Consider the following 7,759-nt stretch of genomic DNA (forward strand, 5'->3'; position numbering starts at 1 on the left):
CTTTTTCTTCTCTGATTGCTGTGGCCAAAACTTCCAAAACTATGTTGAATAGTAATGGTGAAAGTGGGCACCCTTGTCTTGTCCCTGACTTTAGGGGAAATGCTTTCAATTTTTCACCATTGAGGATAATGTTTGCTGTAGGTTTTTCATATATAGCTTTTATTATGTTGAGATATGTTCCTCTATTCCTGCTTTCTGGAGAGTTTTTATCATAAATGGATGTTGAATTTTGTCAAAGGCTTTCTCTGCATCTATTGAGATAATCATATGGCTTTTATTTTTCAATTTGTTAATGTGGTGTATTACATTGATTGATTTGTGGATATTGAAGAGTCCTTGCATCCCTGGGATGAAGCCCACTTGGTCATGGTGTATGATCTTTTTAATGTGTTGTTGGATTCTGATTGCTAGAATTTTGTTAAGGATTTTTGCATCTATGTTCATCAGTGATATTGGCCTGTAGTTCTTTTTGTGGCATCTTTGTCAGGTTTTGGTATTAGGGTGATGGTGGCCTTGTAGAATGAGTTTGGAAGTTTACCTTCCCCTGAAATTTTCTGGAAGAGTTTGTTAGCTCTTCTCTAAATTTTTGGTAGAATTCAGCTGTGAAGCTGTCTGGACCTGGGCTTTTGTTTGCTGGAAGATTTCTGATTACAGTTTCAATTTCCGTGCTTGTGATGGGTCTATTAAGATTTTCTATTTCTTTTTGGTTCGTTTCTGTTTTCCAGTTTTGGAAAGTTGTACTTTTCTAAGAATTTGTCCATTTCTTCCACGTTGTCCATTTTATTGGCATATAATTGCTGATAGTAGTCTCTTATGATCCTTTGTATTTGTGTGTTGTCTGTTGTGATCTCTCCATTTTCATTTCTAATTTTATTGATTTGATTTTTCTCCCTTTGTTTCTTGATGAGTCTGGCTAATGGTTTGTCAATTTTATTTATTCTTTCAAAGAACCAGCTTTTGGCTTTGTTGATTTTTGCTATGGTCTCTTTTGTTTCTTTTGCATTTATTTCGGCCCTAATTTTTAAGATTTCTTTCCTTCTAGTAACCCTGGGGTTCTTCATTTCTTCCTTTTCTAGTTGCTTTAGGTGTAGAGTTAGGTTATTTATTTGACTTGTTTCTTGAGGTATGCCTGTATTGCTATGAACTTTCCCCTTAGGACTGCTTTTACAGTGTCCCACAGGTTTGGGGTTGTTGTGTTTTCATTTTCATTTGTTTCTATGCAAATTTTGATTTCTTTTTTTTATTTCTTCTGTGATTTGCTGGTTATTCAGCAGTGTGTTGTTCAGCCTCCATATGTTGGAATTTTTAATAGTTTTTCTCCTGTAATTGAGATCTAATCTTACTGCATTGTGGTCAGAAAAGATGCTTGGAATGATTTCAATTTTTTTGAATTTACCAAGGCTAGATTTATGGCCCAGGATGTGATCTATCCTGGAGAAGGTTCCGTGTGTGCTTGAGAAAAAAATGAAATTCATTGTTTTGGGGTGAAATGTCCTATAGATCTCAATTATGTCTAACTGGTCTATTGTATCATTTAAAGTTTGTGTTTCCTTGTTAATTTTCTGTTTAGTTGATCTATCCATAGGTGTGAGTGGGGTATTAAAGTCTCCCACTATTATTGTGTTATTGTTAATTTCCCCTTTCATACTTGTTGGCATTTGTCTTACATATTGAGGTGCTCCTATGTTGGGTGCATATATAACTGTTATATCTTCTTCTTGGATTGATCCTTTGATCATTATGTAGTGACCTTCTTTGTCTCTCTTCACAGCCTTTGTTTTAAAGTCTATTTTATCTGATATGAGTGTTGCTACTCCTGCTTTCTTTTGGTCTCTATTTGCATGGAAAATCTTTTTCCAGCCCTTCACTTTCAGTCTGTATGTGTCCCCTGTTTTGAGGTGGGTCTCTTGTAGACAACATATGTAGGGGTCTTGTTTTTCTATCCATTCAGCCAGTCTTTGTCTTTTGGCTGGGGGATTCAACACATTTATGTTTAAGGTAATTATTGATAAGTATGACCCCGTTGCCATTTACTTTATTGGTTTGGGTTCGAGAAGAAAGGTATCACTAAATGCTAAGTACAATGTGTGGTATATAGTAGTAGTAGAGCACATTTATACTGACTGCCTATTGCTTAATTTATAATAGTGAATGAGATTTTTATAAATTCAAAGTTTCAAGTTGCCTTACTTAAAGAACAGTCAAAGGATAGCAGAATATTAACTCTTAAAACTGATTATAGGGGGTGGATATAGATTGTCATATCTTAAAAATCACTAAGATGATAAATGTCCTTACTAATAAATAGTACACCCTAAATAAACGTAAAGAGCTGGGTTGAAATGACCTTTAGAAATTATTTCCTGCTTGTATTTCTAGAAACATATTACTTTGTTACTGTTCTACTTTTAACCTCAAACCTCAAAAACTAAAGGTCAAGACTGAATAAATCAGGAGAAAAATAAAAGGTCTTTTATATCTATCGTCAATAAAGAGTATGTATGTGAATGTAAAAGTCTTTTTTCAGCCTTGGCATGACTCCAAGAAAACCCAAATGCTGAGGTCTGTTTCAGTCCTAGCATTCCTCTGTTCCTCTCACAGACAGACCATAGAAAGATGAACAAAGTCAACAAGTTCCATTAATCAAAATGCTGGTCAAGGTCCATGTTTAAACACACCCCTAGGCACCGTGGCTTCAGATTTCTGAAAGGCTATGTCAGAATGATAGGATAACCTGGAATTTCAACATTCTCTTCCTAAGGCAATTCCCTGACTGCTTCTGGATTCAGTGCTACCCTAGTTGTCCCCCAGGCATCAGTCAGAGCTAAAGGTCCTTACATCCCACACCCTCAAGACTGGAATGAATCATAGGACCAGCTTTTGGTTGGGGGTAAAGTGGTGGTGATAAAGCATTAACAGGCTCACATATCAGCTCTCCTAAGTAATATTTACACTTAAATTTTAACAAATCCTTCCATGTCTTGATCCCATGGATTATGCATTGAATGAGTGGCCATAACAGCCACAATGACTAATTACTAAGGATGTTCTTGAGAAAGGTTCCAAGCTACCCACACATTCTATGAGGTAGGCTATTTCAGGGGGAAAGTACAATAGTTAGATGACTGATGAGTGATAGATGGATAGGTAGACAGATGGTAAGCAATTCCAAAGCACTGCTGAAAACTAAATAGTTTAAGTTATAAACAAAAAAATGTTCATGGTGCTTGAATTCTTCAGTGATTATTTTTTTAGTGCTCATAATATCTCATTGATATCCTAATATATGACTTATAAAATTTTAATTAATATTTTAAAAACCATTATGGTCTTTATTAAACAATAATTTGTAATCTTTTGCCAAAAGTATTAAAAACTTGGGTTTTATGACATTTGTTTTTCTTATTTTCATCTAGAAGTAATTCAAAGCTTTTGTTCAATTGACAGAGAATAAGGTATTCATATAAATTGGGTCAAAATGAAAAGTGATATTGACAAGAACTTAGGTTCTGTCCCCAAATCATGATAAATTCTCTTTATTCAAAAACACTGAGTGTCTCCCTTTACAGGCCATGATCCAAAATTCTTAGCTATGTCTTTAATGCCTCCAATATTTTATCCTCAAATTACTCATTAATCCTTACCTTCAACCATGACTAAACACAGGTTTCTATCCTGGAAAATAGAATATGCTCAAATTAAAAAATGAGAGAATGAATGTCATAAGCACAGTGAAAGCTCCCTGTCCCCAGAAAGTACCATGAGAATTCCCACCTCAGAGACATTCACATACACTGTTCTCCTCTATCTTCTCCTTTCCTCTTCTCCAATCTAAACTCTGCAAAGCTCTTCCATTTGCTTGAGTGATCTCTCCATCTCTAAACCAGATAAATTTCATTATTCATTTGGCAATCACTTTCTGTCTTGTGGATGTGACTTTTGTAAATTAATAATTATTATAGAGACCAACTATGTTCCGGGCAATATACTAGATACTCTAATACTCAAAATAGCTCGAGATATGTGTTAACATCCCTTTTTTATTGATAAAGAAAGTGAAGATTCAAAGAGTTTAAAAAAAAACACTTGCCAAAGTCAGCCAGCTAGTGAATGGCAGAGTGAGGATTTAAAACTAGGCTCCAAATATCACAAGCTCTCCACCATGGCATTCTGCTTCATTTTGTCCATTGATTTCATTCATTTATTGAAACAGAGGATATCATTCTCTTAATCCAATGAGAACTCACTGAGACATGCAGGCCTTGTGAGAGGTCACTGCAAAAGGAGAAGCCAAAGACCACAAGCTTGTGGGTGGGGGCTGGGAAAAAGAGGAAAATAGGATGACACCGGGGCTTCTGGCTTCAGTATTGGTTACGATGCCTTTAAACAACAGCATGAATTAGGAAGAGGAGTGGGTTTTGTAAAGGAGAGGACATTCTTTTGTGAGCATCCTGAGTAAAGTACCCATTACTTCCATATGGAGTTGCCCAGAGGCAGGGAAACAGTGGTTAAAAGCATGGTCTTTGGTGTCAACCAGCCTTGGTCTTGAATCTGAGCTCCACCACTTCTTAGATTCATGTCTTGGGACAAATTACTTCACCTCTGAGGGTTTGTTTCTCATATGTAAAACAGGAATAATACCTACCACAAAGAGCTGTTAGAAAGACAGAATTAAATTCATATAACTAGCAGAAAGTTGATGTATAGCACACAGGGAGGCCAGTCTGGTGCTCTGTGATGACCTGGAGGGGTGGGATTGGGGGGACAGGAAGGCTCAAGAGGGAGGGATATATATATTGTTATAATTGATATACATTGAGGTACAGCAGAAACCATCACAATATTGTAAAACAATTATCCTCCAATTAAAAAAACAATTCATATAAAATGGCTAATATGTCTGGCATATACGTACTCATTATATGTTTTACAATTATACAGATGATTAAAGTAAGTGTGACCCTGGAGTGGGAGACATCTGAGCTGGAGAATGAATGGAGGTGTCATTGGTGTAGGAGCAGTGGTTGAAGGCATAAGAATCAATGAAACAGGCAAGTCGTTGAAGCAGAGATCACAACTCGAATGCCCCATGGCCAGAAAGTGAGTGAAGTGAGTTGGTGTAAGCATATTTGCACACAGAATGAACTGGGGGGACTCTAGAGAAATGGAGAGTGCATAGTTTCTCTAAAGAGGGAGGCTGCTACCCAGACTGAGATGATTTCTGTCATGTCAAAATTGGGCCCAGCATCACCAGATCTTCTGTTTTGCATTGTTTTGTCAAAACAAGTCAAAAATTTCCCAGTGTTTAAGTGTTGGTGACTAAATTCAAACTTAATAAGTAAACTGAACACATACATAAGCTAGATTGTGGCTTGTCAGCTGCCAGATTGTGACCCCCATTGTGTAGAGAAAGAGGGCTGAGGATGGAGCTCTATAGAGCATTATCACAAAAGAGATAGGCAGAGAAAGAGGAGGGGTAAAAGGAGATCAGACGGGCAGAGAACAGAGATGGAAAGAGTGGCCTGGAAAGAGGTTAATTCAAAGAAAGTCAAGGAAGAGGAGCATTCAGGAAGAAGAGGAGTTAACACCATCGCAGGTGGCACAGGGATCACTGTGACCAGACTGTGCACACAAACTCATTAAGAGCTGGGACCTCTGCTTAAGACTGCAGATGCAATGACTTTGAAGGAGAGGGGATGTAATACTCACGGAGATCATCCCAGACTTAGAAACAAGACAAGCAGTACTGAGGGAAAGGGTAACAGTAAATAGAATTCTATTTGAATCCACCTCTTGAACCAGGAAGAGGAGCCCTGAGAACTTATGGTGAATACGTTTTCAAAAGCAAAGGCGGAGTCTGGCAGGTCAACCATCCCTTGGATATAATTCCAATGGCTGAAACTGGAGGCAGATAGGAAACCAGAAAGTTTGCCCTGTCCTCCCCTATTCCGGGAATTAGCTGATCAGAACATGGAAAGGAAGAAAAAGATAAATAAAAACTCTCAACACACTCTAATCAGTAGTGAATTCTAAGATCTTTTATTTGTTTCCATGTAAATATCAATATTATTATTAGCTATATTATTAATATTAATATTAACACTCTCTGAGAGCCAGGAGAGCACTAAATACAAAACTATGATTTAAAATAGGGGACCTGCCCGATATGCTTAAGAACAAATTATGATTTGAATCAAGACTGGAATCCTTTCAGTCATTCCCTAAACAGAAAGTCACTAAGTAACAACTGGCAACTGTTCTCAAAGGAATCGGGGCCTCCCCGATGGTTCAGCGGGCAAAGAATCCGCCTGCAATGCAGAAGACACAGGAGACCTCGGTTTGATCCCGGGTTGGGAAGATTCCCTGGAGAATGAAATGGCAACCCATTTCAGTATTCTTGCCTTGAATATTCCATGGATAGAAGAGCCTGGCGGGCTACAGCCCATGGGGTTGCAAACAGTCAGACACGACAGCATGCATGCATGCTCACAGAAATCACCAAAAATGCTGAGGGAAAATACTAGGTTGTCGAGAAAAAAAAAAAATTATTCCACACATTAAAAGAGATTATACATCTTGACTCACAGCGACCAGTACATAGGAATTTACTATGTACATTCACATTTAGCTTTATGAGCATAAGATTCTAAAATGATCATTCATTTTAGAGACAAGAGAAAAAAGCAGGATCCCAAAATAGGAAATTAGTTGTCCAGGGTCCAGGGTCCTGTGGCCAGTTAGCAACAGAGTCAAAATTAGAATTCCAATCTCCTGACTTTTCATTTACACAAAACTCCACTGTTTTCAGAAAAAGGTTTATTATCCCTTTGATTGAATGATTTAAATGGGACACATGTACTTTGATGGGTGGAAGCTGGAAGAAGTGTCCCTGTGTTGCTGAAGGAGGCCAGCATGGGAGAAGCAGGCCATGTGTACCTAAAAGGAGGGGGCACCTGTGAGGAGAGGCCATAGCACAAAAGACAGCCAACTCACAAAACAATTAAGCTTTGGCCTGGAATGCATATGTCCAGAAAAAATACAGTCAGAAACTCTAAACTTAAAAAACATGTATTTTCTTAAATATTATCTACAGTGATAAACATGTACTTATTAGCAACCACTCTGAATAACTTTGACTTTGCAGAACAGTCAATAACAAACAAGTAGACACACACACACACACACATTTAAATCCTCTAAGTAGTCAAGACACGTATCATAGAATATCTTGCTCAGAACAATTCATGTCGGGGACCTCCCTGGCAGTCCAATGGTTAGGACTTGGCACTTTCACTGCTGTGGGCCTGGGTTCAGTCCCTGGTTGGGGAACTAAGATCCTGTAAGCCATGCAGCACAGCCCAAGGGTGGGGGGACAATTCACCGAAAGCAATTTTTTGAAACTAGCAAGGTGGTACCTGAGCACAAGATGTGGGGCTGAGTATGTATCTCAGCATTAGGCATGCGTTACACTGCCTCTCTGTGGCAAACGTGATTTCCTCCCCAGACTATTCAAATGTCCACTGACTTATCCTGAGAGGTGCGGTTTCACTGCACTCCGGTGTGATAAAGATAACCCTCACAATAAATTATCTCACTCTCCCAGCTTAGAAAAGTCTCATCAGCTTTCCTTAAATCACTGATTAGGTTTTTCAAGCATCACACCCCCGAGACGGTTCTTTGAAGGTAAATTTCTATCAAGAACATTTGGAGGCTGGGAGAGCAAAATGGAGAAAACAAGGGGGAAAAAAAAAGCCCAGAG

The 7,759-nt window shown here is 38.3% G+C and overlaps 1 protein-coding gene across 1 annotated transcript in view; it reads right to left on the reverse strand.

Moving 5' to 3' along the window:
• TNFSF4 (tumor necrosis factor (ligand) superfamily, member 4) overlaps window positions 1–7,759 on the reverse strand; it is a 33,152-nt gene that overhangs the window by 4,692 nt on the left and 20,701 nt on the right. The gene's annotated exons all lie outside the window — the stretch shown is intronic.

The sequence above is a fragment of the Bison bison genome, unplaced genomic scaffold, assembly GCF_000754665.1.
Source record: "Bison bison bison isolate TAMUID 2011002044 unplaced genomic scaffold, Bison_UMD1.0 scf7180017864289, whole genome shotgun sequence".
Lineage (NCBI taxonomy): Eukaryota > Metazoa > Chordata > Mammalia > Artiodactyla > Bovidae > Bison > Bison bison.